This window comes from Triticum urartu, chromosome 6 (assembly GCF_003073215.2).
Source record: "Triticum urartu cultivar G1812 chromosome 6, Tu2.1, whole genome shotgun sequence".
In the NCBI taxonomy this organism is placed as follows: Eukaryota; Viridiplantae; Streptophyta; class Magnoliopsida; order Poales; family Poaceae; genus Triticum; species Triticum urartu.
The window spans coordinates 25741644-25753352 of record NC_053027.1 but is presented as its reverse complement, the minus strand read 5'-3'; the positions used below and the strand labels follow the sequence as shown (position 1 = coordinate 25753352).

At 45.7% G+C, this 11709-nt stretch overlaps 1 pseudogene; it reads right to left on the bottom strand.

The window, feature by feature from the left end:
- Positions 1–10380: 10380 nt before the first annotated feature.
- Positions 10381–11292, bottom strand: LOC125515988 (annotated as a pseudogene).
- Positions 11293–11709: the final 417 nt, after the last annotated feature.

Sequence of the window (11709 nt, the reverse complement as noted above, 5' to 3'; positions counted from 1 at the left end):
CAAATAAAATTAAAATTAGCACAAATATATTTCAAAGATAAAATATAAATCTCATAGTAGCCGCGCTTGGAGTGTTGCTGCTGGCGGCGGAGGTGAGGGGTGGCCTGGACGTTGGGGTGCTACGGCAGCGGCAAAAACTATCCACCAACGCCGGCAAGAATAGTCGTCAGGTATGGCTTGCTGCTGGGGGAGGTATGTGGGTGCGAGGGGCGGCCTGGGCATGGGAACTGGGAAGCAACAGCGAGGGAGAGGTAGCCAGGTGTGGTGGCTGTCGGTGGAAGAGAAGGGCAATGGCCAATGTGCCACCTACTCGCAGGCCAGGGGGAGGACAAGGGAGGGTGTCCCGCGTGTCTGCTTCGTGTCCGCGCGGACGCAAATCCGGCCCAAATTTGGGTATGAAAAAGATCGCAAGCGGACAAAAAACAAACGCTCGTCCATTTGTGTCGACATGTTGGGCCGTGATTTATTTGTGGCCCAAACGGACACACGCAGACAGTTTGTGTCGGCGCGTTGGAGTTGCCCTAATTAGTTGATGTTGTTTGTTGTTACTGTCATAGTTTAATATTCTTGCCTACCACATATTATGAATACATCATCAGATACAATAATTAAAAATGAGTGAAATATTGCAAATAAATATTTCTTAAGGGAGATGATATTTGGAGCTAACTGGACTTGCTAACTCTCGAATATGTATACCTCCTGAACTCTCGAATAGTATACAACAATTCCATCATTTGTATATCCTGCTAAAAACAATTACACCATTTCTGTTTCACTCAGTGATAGTGCTAAGTTGAAGGAGGCACCATCAAAGGATATCCCTATGACTTTCTCAACTTTATACTACCTGGTATGGACATCAACAATCTTTTTTTAATGGGAGACACCGAGCGTGTATTTTAAGATACAGAGTGTCTCAGATTCTTCTTGCTTTAAAAAAATTAATGCTTTTAAATATGTTCATCCTTTCATAAAAATTATCAAAATTCCCAAAAATGGTTAATTAGGGGATGTGGGTACCGGTGTCAGTGGGTTAGTGGGGGTTCATTAGCCGGGGGGTAGGCCGTTTAGGATGGCGGTTAAACATGAGCAGCGGCGGAGCCAACCGGGAGCTTCGGTGCTGGTGAAGCAGCAGGAAGCGGCGGCGGCCGCAGCGCAGTAGTAACGTAGCAGTAGAGCGGTGGCGAGGCGCGGCGGCGAGCAGCAGGACAGGGGCAGCCGGCGCCCCCGAAAGAGGGCGCGGGGGAGCATCGGGACCGCGGCGAGCTTGGGACGAAGGCGGGGCGGACAAGGGGATCACGGCGCGGGCTCAGCTAGGGTCGTGCGCGGAGCGGGGGCTGGCACGATGGTGGGCGTGCGTGCGACGAGGGGCACGACGGGCGTCGCGGTGAACGTGGTGGAAAGAGGATGGAAACGGGGGGCGGCTCACAGCGTTGACGAGAAGGGGGTCGGCCTGGCTTGAGGACGCGAGTCAGGAGGGATACGAGGAGGCGACGCAAGGTCCGGCGACGGCGAGGTCTTCGGGCGGTGGTGGTGGCGCATGGTGACGGCGCCTGTGAAGGGGGGTGTCAGGCTCATATCCTGTTCTCGATCCAGATCGGGTCTGGGAAGAGGAGTGAGAGGGGAGGCGAGCCGAGACGGGTGGCGGGGAGGAGGCCTAGCGATGCCGGCGGGCGATCCGGCGACGGCGACGAGGTCGATGGGGGTGATCCCCTCCCCGATCCAAATGGGATCAAGAGGTGGGAGGCTGACGAGGGGGTGTGGGGGAAGTGGGGCGATCGGGCTAGGGTTTGATGGGGAGTGGGGGGGGGGGTTAAGGGAGGCGGCGGGGCTGGCCTAGCAAGCCTGTGGCTAGCTAGGCCGAGGCCCAGTGAGGGGTTGCCCCCTTTTGCTTTTATTTGTTTTTTCTTTCCTTTTCTATTTTATCCTATTTTTCAATTTACTCTAATTTTGTAAATTATATAATTAGCATCTAAATTAGTTCTACTAAATATACCATTGTCACCAAAAGTTTGGTACCCAATTAATTTAGTTAGAACATTTTTACTATTTTAAAAGCATTTCAATAATAGTTTAAGCCACTGTTTTGTTTCATTTTAGAGTATTTAAACATTTTATTAAAGTGTGGTTTCTCCACCATAATTACTTATGCATTATTAGGCACCTCTCAAAGATTTTAGTTTTAATGTTTGAAAACTTTTGATGTTTGCCTTTATTTTAAATTTGTATTTGATTGGGATTGAATCATTGTGAGGCTAACAACAGTAATCGTGGTGACGTGACATCATTAGCAGGGAATTGCTATGGCATAACTAACCGGGCGTTACAAAAGCTCACCCTCAAACCGCTCGCAACCATCCATACATGGTTTTCCATCCAATACGGTCCTATATTCCCCAGGACGGTATGGATGTGCATTTTCCTGTAAACCAAAAACAAACTATGGGGCATTGCGGGCGTCTGTACCAGTGCCACAGTCGCTTCTTACTCCCTTGGCCCACCAGAAATACCTCTCCCGCGCCCGTACCCCTTCACATGAGAAGCAGTTAGCTGGCACTGCTCCAGAGCACCGGTTCCTCATTCTTGCCGCCACAATGAATATACTGATGTTGAGGAGAAGTACCAGTCACAAAAATCAATGTAATTGATTGATGAATTGAATGCTTCTCTGGAAATAATTGATCAGGGGCAAGCCAAGGATGTGGATAGTCTTACTACTTTAATAATACTCAATTTGAAAGGCCAAGAAAATACTTCAATTTAATTCAAATTTCAGACTCATTTTGTTATCTTTAGATTAATGCGACGTAAATATGTAGACAAGACCTTTGTTTGTCTTTCATTCCCAAGTTTGAACTAGTATAGTTCGGGTTCTTACATGATAGTGCATGTCACTTTATTTTTTCACCGCTACAACGACCAAACCATGGACTAAGAAAACCAGGTGACAACACTGTTTGTGATGAGTTGTACTTGTTGTTCAGGGGACCATCTTTGACTATATTGACTTACAAAGGATACGAGATAAATGAGAATACATTTTACACGATCGCCCAAGATCAAAAGAGCACGAACCAAAACAGCGGTGTCCGCTTTGATGCAACAACCGTGAGCGGAAAGGACACATATTATGGTTACATAGTGGACATATGGGAACTTGACTACGGACCTGATTTTAAGGTCCCTTTGTTTAAGTGCAAATGGGTCAATCTGTTAGGCGGCGAGGTACAGGTAGACCCATAGTACGGAATGACAACAGTGGATCTGAAAAATCTTGGGTACACTGATGAACCGTTCGTCCTAGCCAATGATGTGGCACAGGTTATGTATGTGAAGGACATGTCTACCAAACCGAGAAAAAGAAAAGATAAGGAAGCGAATACATCATACGATGAGCCAAAGCGCCACATAGTTCTTTCAGTAAAAAGGGACATCCTGGGAGTGGACGGCAAGACAGACATGTCTGAAGATTATGAAAAATTTCATGAAATTCCTCCCTTCAATGTCAAGGCTGACCCAAGCATCCTGATAAACAATGAAGATTATCCATGGTTACGGCGCAATAAGCAAATGACACAAGCGAAGAAAAAGTGAAGACTTTCTTCCGCAACTATTATGCTGATACCATGCCAACTTTGTAACACACGAACATGCTACCATTGTCCGTTTTGTACATGCACATGCTATGTGGGTGAAATTATGATACCATCCCAACTTTCAACTTTTTCAGAGTTCATTTGAAATGCTTTCATGTCTTATGGTTCGGCCCTCGTAATACCATGACCATTAGTCCCTGGCCCATGCCAACTTTCAACTTTCAACTTTCTAAAACTAATGGCACTAACAGAAAGTTTATAATTTTGCTCCTCGCCCCTGGCCCATGACCATTAGTCCCGGTTTGTGCCACAAACTAGGACTAAAGGGTTGGTCCTCATTGCGGGCAGAGTTTAGTCCCACCTCGCCAACCGAAGGGGGCTCACACCGGTTTATAAGCCCTTCCCTCTCTGCCTTGTTGAGCTCCTCTCAAAGTGAAAATAGATGCCCTAATAGAGAAAAGTTTAACCTAAATTCATAGTGAATTTCTCTGAAATTCATAGAAATTTACTAGGAATTTAGGTTGAATTTTCTCTATAAGCGCATCTATTCTCATTTTTTTAGTAAGTTAATCACAAACTTGTGATTCAGACAATTTTCAAAGAATTCTAATTTTAACTATTCAAATTTGAAAACTAATGGCACTAACAGAAAGTTTATAATTTTTCTAAAACTAATGGCACTAACAGAAAGTTTATAATTTTGCTAACCTAAAAGCAAACAGAATTAAAAATTAAAGCAAAAAATAAAAGAAAATAAATAATGCAAAAAACAAATCAAAAAAACAGGAAAAAAACTATTTTTATAGTAAAGTTAATCACAAAATAAAATAAATAAAGCAACAAAGAAAACTAAAAAACTAAAAAAGTGTTTTCAAATTTGAAAACTAATGGCACTAATAGAAAGTTCATAATTTTTCTAAAACTAAAAGCAAAAAGAATAAAAAAAAAGAAAAAAACAAAAGAAAATAAATAATGCAGAAAACAAAACAAAAAAACTGGAAAAAATAGCAACAATAAGTATTTTGTTGTAAGTAGAAACAAAATAAAATAAATAAAGCAATAGAAAGTTTATAATTTTGCTGACCTAAAAGCAAAAAGAATTAAAAAATAAAGCAAAAAACAAAAGAAAATAAATAATAAAGAAAACAAAACAAAAAACTGGAAATAAAAATAAAAATAGCAACAATAATATTTTGTTGTAAGTAGAAACAAAATAAAATAAATAAAGCAACAAAGAAAACAAAAAAAAGTGCCACCTACTGGGCACCCACGGCCTGAATACAACTAGAAACCCTACCACGGGCCAGGATTCAGGCCCGCGGGAGGCCCAGTAGGCCCACATGCACACATTGCACGGTTAGGCCCGAAAGCCTGCTTTAGAGAGGAGCTCGAGATGGAAGGCGCACCGCACCTTATAAACAGGTGCGGCTCCCTCTCAACTAGCGAGGTGGGACTAAACATTTGGGCGCGGGGCAGCACAAGGCCTTTGGTCCCGGTTGGTGGCACCAACCGGGACTAAAGGGGGCATTGGTCATGGTTCGTGGCACCAACCGTGACCAATGCACCCCTTTAGTCCCGGTTGGTCCCACCAACCGGGACCAAAGGCCGCCGCTTCCCACCCTTTGGGCTGCTGAAAATTGGCCTTTGGTCCCGGTTGGTGCCACGAACCGGGACCAATGCTCTCAGTATATAAGAAAACACTTGTGAAATTTTCATTAAGTCCCTCATTCTCCCGCTGCCCCGTCGCCCGTGCCCGTCGCCGCCGCCGTCATCGCCGCCCCCGTCGCCGCCCCCGTCTGTTGAACTTTGTACCAAAAAGCGAATTATCTTATCTGGGACTCCGTTCCAAAATAACTTTGGAGAGCTTCGTACCATCATGCACCTGTTACTTTTGCCTAATGATGAAGACATGGTTTTGTTGAATCCTCTGACACTAGGCAGCCTCTATTCTTTCTATGGTTTCGACGACCCTCGTTTCCGATAAAATAAAGAGGAAGAAGAAGAAAAAAAAAGAGAAGAAGAGAAGAACGACGCCCACGTCACTTGTGGGACGTGGATGTAGTATCCGACACCGACGGCCACATGTATCTCACACCCACGATACTTGCTATTTAGGGTTTCCTCTATTGCTCGGCGACCCACAACGACCCACGACGACCCTTGCTCTTTTTTTCTTCTTCCTCTTCTTTTTTTATCCTTGAAGCATTGTCGAGGCCACCCCAAACCCTAGAGAAGCAGCGTCGAGGCCACCCCAAACCCTAGAGAAGCAGCGTCGAGGCCACTAATTAATATTAGTTCTACGTTTTTGCCACTAATATATCCATCTGTCATGTTTGAATAATAATTGCCATGTTGTCAATATTTGTAGAAACTATGGACACCGCCCGAGACGAAGTACAAGAAGAGTTGTTGGGGGACATAATCGCACGAGTAAGTGATGCCATCTGCTCGTTGTTTCTCAACGAGACCGATGGTCTGGAAGCAGCTGATTATGATGGCTCCGATGACCTAATGCCGGTGCAAGAAGGAGACCATGAGGACGGCTCCGGTGACCCAATGCCGGTGCAAGAAGGAGACCGTGATGACGTCCCCGGTGACCGAACCGAGTCCAGCCAGGTATATATATTAGTTAAGCTTCTGCTGACTAGCTAATTGATGCATTCATTGTTTTAGTATGTACACATATTAATTAAGTCTTTGTTCTTTTTCTAGCCCTCCATCGAGCACAACTTCGGTAAAGAGACGAGGCCCGAAGAAAAAGTTGAGCTCGGATGAAAAGTTTGAGATCATAGCAATCGCGCCCGACGGCCAACCGATTGAACCCCTCCGGACAAAGAGGGCATTTGTTGCTCAGTGCGGGGTTTTGGTTAGGGACAAGATCCCGATCAGCATCCAGCAATGGTTTAAGCCAGCTACAGAAGACCCTGAGGTGTCTTATGTCAATGATATACAGAAAAATGATCTTTGGACTGAGCTGAAGTCAAATTTCACCCTACTGCCAGAGGATAATCCAGAGAAGCCAGTTAAAGAGCAATTAATCAAGTCTTTTTCTCTTAAGAGGATGGCAGAACTATTCAGGAGGTGGAAGAAAGAGCTGAATAAGTTTGTCGAAAATAATGAGACACCAGAATTCAAGGGCAGATATGAGAAGATCAGAGATCACTGGCCTGCATTTGTGGCCCACAAGACATCGGAAAAGAGTAAGAAGATGTCGGCGACAAACAAGCAAAATGCTGCGAAGAAGAAGCATCACCATCGCACGGGGTCAGGTGGCTACCTCGTAGCTCGGCCTAAGTGGGCCAAGACTGAGAATGATCTGGTTGATAAAGGGATCGAACCAGAGACAATTAACTGGCCATACCGTTGCCGGACTTGGTTCTTCGGGGCGGGTGGAACGTTGGACCCTTTAACAGGGAAGTGCATTTGGACGAATAATCAAATGGACATACCAGTCAAGAAGCTTCAGCACTATATCGAAGCAGCGCAGCAAGGGACGTTCCTTTCAGACAGAGAGAACGACAAGCTCACAATGGCCCTCGGGAATCCTGAGCACCCTGGACGGACACGAGGCACGCCAGGCTCCATTCCGTGGAAGGTTGGGTTTCCGGACGCAGGTGGTTACAAATCCCATGAGAGGAGGAAAAAAGTGCAGCAGAGCCAAATGCAGGCGCTGCAAGCAAGGGTACAAGCGATAGAGGAACGAGAAGCAAATCGCAGCAAACGTACTGCCGAAGCTTCCCCCGAAGCTACCCCGCCATCTCAGCGGAGAAGCAGCGTGGCTTCCACCGAGCTGCTTCAGCCGAAGCATGCCTTGACGGCTCCTGCCAGCTATCCCGTGGATGCTATCACGGAGTCTCAAAATTGCCACCTTCTGACGCAATGGATGAATTTGAAGGTCAAGGCAGCTGTTGGCTCTGTTTATCCTACTGAACCCGGCGCAACTTTTCACTGCCGGCCGATTCCAGAAGGATATGCTAGGGTTATGGTGGATGAAATAACGGAGGGATTTGAGGACCTCCAGCTTGACCACCCTACCGGTGAAGGGGAGACTAGGCTGGGGTCTGCTTTGAAGACTCCATGCCTATGGCGGAAGGAGCTCATCAACCTTCCGAACTGGACGGCTCCGCCTCCTCCTCCTCCTCCGGCAAGTCAGGGCACTCCGCCTCCTCCACCGCCTCCTCCTCCGGTGAGTCATGGCACTCTGCCTCCTCCACCGCCTCCTCCTCCGGCGAGTGACGATCAGGGCACTCGACCGGCTCCTTCTCTGCTTGCGCCGACGCGCCCGAGCAGCCAGCCTCCTCCTTCTCCGCCTTGTCAGCAAGGGCGGAAGAGACCTACCACCGCTCCGGCTGCTCCGGCGCGTCGTAGTCCTTCTCCTCCGCCTCGTAAGCAAGTAAAGAAGACAACCGCTCCATCTGCTCAGCCGGCGTCTAGCAGTACAGCCAGAGGCGGGAGGACATACAGATTCGGTCCTTCTCTGAAGACTCCAGAGAAGTTACCATACGAGAGGACCCCGGAGGAGAACGCCAAGATCGCACGAACCAAAGTGGATGACCGGTTTCAAGGGTTGAAAGCAAAGAGACATCCACTTCCGGAGGAGAAGGTAGATCCGGTGAAAGCGAAGCGCACTCTGGCTGCCCTGACAAAACCACCCAAGTCTCCGCCGAAAGGAAACTATGAGCGCATTATTGGAAAGGAATTTTCCGAAGCGGAGCGGTCGGGAAGTACTGTCAGTGATCAAAGGCTGAAAGAACGACGAGCTAGGAAACAAATTGCCCAGCTCAGCGAACAAGCGAAGCAATCGTGCCCCCGCTCAAGGTGCCTAGCCACAACATCGCTAATGATCCGAGGATGGTGCCCGGTTATAGCAATCTTGCAGATTACCTGCCCGACGATGTACATTATGAACCCATGGAGGTGCGGATACAAAGATACGAGTACGGGAAGCCTCTCGTCAAAGATGAAAGATCTCTATCAATGATGATGCAAAGATTGCATGATTGGTACTTGAAAATCTACAGAGACTCTGGGGGGAGGAGTACTTTGTATGTGAAAGTTAAAAAGGAGCATGACCTCGTTGGAATTGAATTGTTGCCTGTTCCATTTGAGGAGTTCTATCAGTTTTTCAATCAATCGGCCCTCGATAAAACAACGGTCGCCTGCTACTGTCTGTAAGTACTACTACTTTTGTCATTAAGTCTCTCTATATAGCTCAGCTCTTTCATTGCATGTATTTATAATCATCCTCACTATATTATGCAGATTGAAGATCGCCGAATTGAAGAAAAGACAAGTCGGTGATATTGGGTTCATTAACACATATCTCATAGATGCAACTCAGGTTAAATTTCATGCCGCAGCTACCGAGGCCAACTTGCTACGATCGTTGGTAATAAATGAAAACAAAGATATAATACTCTTTCCTTACAACTTCAAGTGAGTGTTACTATCTTGTGCGTATTCGGTTTTCCTTATATATTAGTCAAGGTTATAGTAATGTAATTGATGAGTTATGCATGCGTGTGCAGTTTCCACTATATTCTCCTAGAGATTAAGCTTGAGCAGTGACTAGTAACCGTCTTACACTCAAGACGAAAAGATCCCCAGGACTATGCAGACATGACTCAAATACTCGAGAAGTAAGTTAAATCGATCATTATCCACCATATCAGCAACTTTGTTCATTTCCTGATATATCAAGTAATTGTTTTCTTTGTCCAGCAGGGTTTGGAGAAAATTCACCAGAAAAGCTCCGGGACTGCCGAAGGAGCTGCAATTTAGACACCCGAAAGTAAGTACTATAGTAGCATGTTCCATGCATCTACTAGTCATTCAAGCGCTAGTTTCATCTATACCATTTGGCATTCTTGCTTATCAGTTTGATTGACCTCTATTTCTTGTAAAGTGGTTGTGGCAGGAACAAGGGAATGATTTATGTGGATACTACGTTTGCGAGTCCATCCGCCACACGACCTGTGAGCGGGGCTACACTGACGAACAATATGAAGTACGTAAATAACAACATTCACAATTTTATTTTATTACCATCATTTGTGTTGAGTTTCATTCATTCATATATATATGTATTGACCCCCTTCTTTAAATTAGATGTTTCGGAAGCGGGATGAACTCCTAGCACTAGCTCGCATGCGAGCAATTCAAAAGGAATTGGCGGCATTCTTTCTTGACCACGTGATCCCTGAAGACAGAGAATACTATGTGGACCCTGAGTCCGTATGATTATATTTGTAAGAGATAATTATTGTATATATGTAGCCGGTAGTGTCGGATAGATATACGAGAACTTGTTGTTCGACCAATCTCTCGGAGAAGGAGAGGTGGTCGATATCACTTCTCTATGTATGCATATATGTTCATGACGATCTTCTGTTTCCTTCGTTTGCTTACTAGCTAGCTAGTGTGTCTAGTCCTCTCTATACGTATGTATAGTACGTAGCGTCGACCAAGTACGGACATAAGAGAGGACACTTCTCTCTATTAATTATAGCTAGCTAACACAATATATGAAACACCTAAATTACCCCCCCAAAACCCCCAAAACCCCCCCTTTCAAAAAAAACAAAAACCCCAACCACAGAAATGCTGACGCGTGGATGCCTATTGGTCCCGGTTGGTGCCACCAACCGTGACCAAAGGGTCTCCTGCCTGGGCTCCGCGCACAGGCCACGTGGAGGCCCATCTGTTCCGGTTCTGGATTGAACCGGGACTAAAGGGACAGGGCATTAGTATCGACCCTTTAGTCCCGGTTCCAGAACCGGGACAAAAGGCCCTTACGAACCGGGACAACAGGCCCTTTTTCTACCAGTGGAACTGGGGCAGTTGTTGAGGCTGGACAGAGCCCTGGGCCTGTGGGTTTTGCTGAGATGGACGAAAGGAGCCCTGGCCTGGTGGATATTGTTGTTGAGGCTGTTGGAAGGAGACATGGGTCGATGGTTGTTGTTGTTGTTTTTGTTGTTGATGCAGAATAATAGCATGAACAACATTGTGGGTGGCTTGGCACTGCGACTGTTCAGGGATCTGCCATAGGTGTTGACAACACAATTCTTGCATCAACTGGTAAGTACTTTGTTCCAAAACTTGTGAGCTTCCATGCGCTATGTTGTGTTGCTGCAATACAACATCCATGCATGGAATCAGTTGTTGTTGCAAAATTTGTTGAAGGATTTGTTGTTGTCGTCGTCGTCGTCGTCGTTGTTGTTGTTGTTGTTGTTGTTGTTTTTGTTGTTGTTGTTGTTGTTATTGTTGTTGTTGCTGCTGCTGATGCGAAATTGGTTGTTGTGGTTGCGAATACTGTGGTTGCGGTTGTGGATATGGTTGTTGTGGTCGAAATGGTTGCGGCTGCGAATATGGTAGTTGCGGCTGCGAAAATGGTTGCAGCTGCAGATATGGTTGTTGTGATGGAAATGGTTGCGGCTGCGGATATGGTTGTTGTGGTGGAAATTGTTGTTGCTGCCCTAGAAATTGTTGTTGTTGTACCAATGAAACTTGCTCTTGTGGCTGTTGCTGAGATGGATTTTGTGGCTGCAATTGTGGCACTGGAACTCTAACTGAAGTTGCGGCGGTGGTCGCCACGATAGCAAGGAGGGCAAGGATGAGAAAGGTCTTCATGGTGGATTTGTATTGACCACTTCTTGCTTAGCTTAAATGATGCGCTCTACTTATGAGAATGATGGGTGAGGAAGGATGATCGTCTTGCTGCGAGGTTATTTATAGCTGCCATGGCATGATCCTTTCACAATTGGCAGTTGCTTGTATGGAAAGTGCTTGGATGCTTCTCAAAATCATAATTTGGTATGTTATGTTTGGTGGCACTACTTACAAGTGTATTCTTGGACTGGTCATTAAAGTTCCTTGTTGTTGCACTATCATTCCACCACCAAAATGGTGTGATAACACACATGACTCATCTTATTCACTTTACAACTCAAACACTAATCTAGATTGCCTATTTTTTCTGAAACTAAGTTTGTAATTTTCTGCAAATTGTTACGCATAAACTAGATAAGCATGGCTGTCATGGTACTTAGTTTGTAATCTTGTGTGGTCTGTTAAGATAGATAAGACTAGTAATGTAACTTGCTTTAGTAGG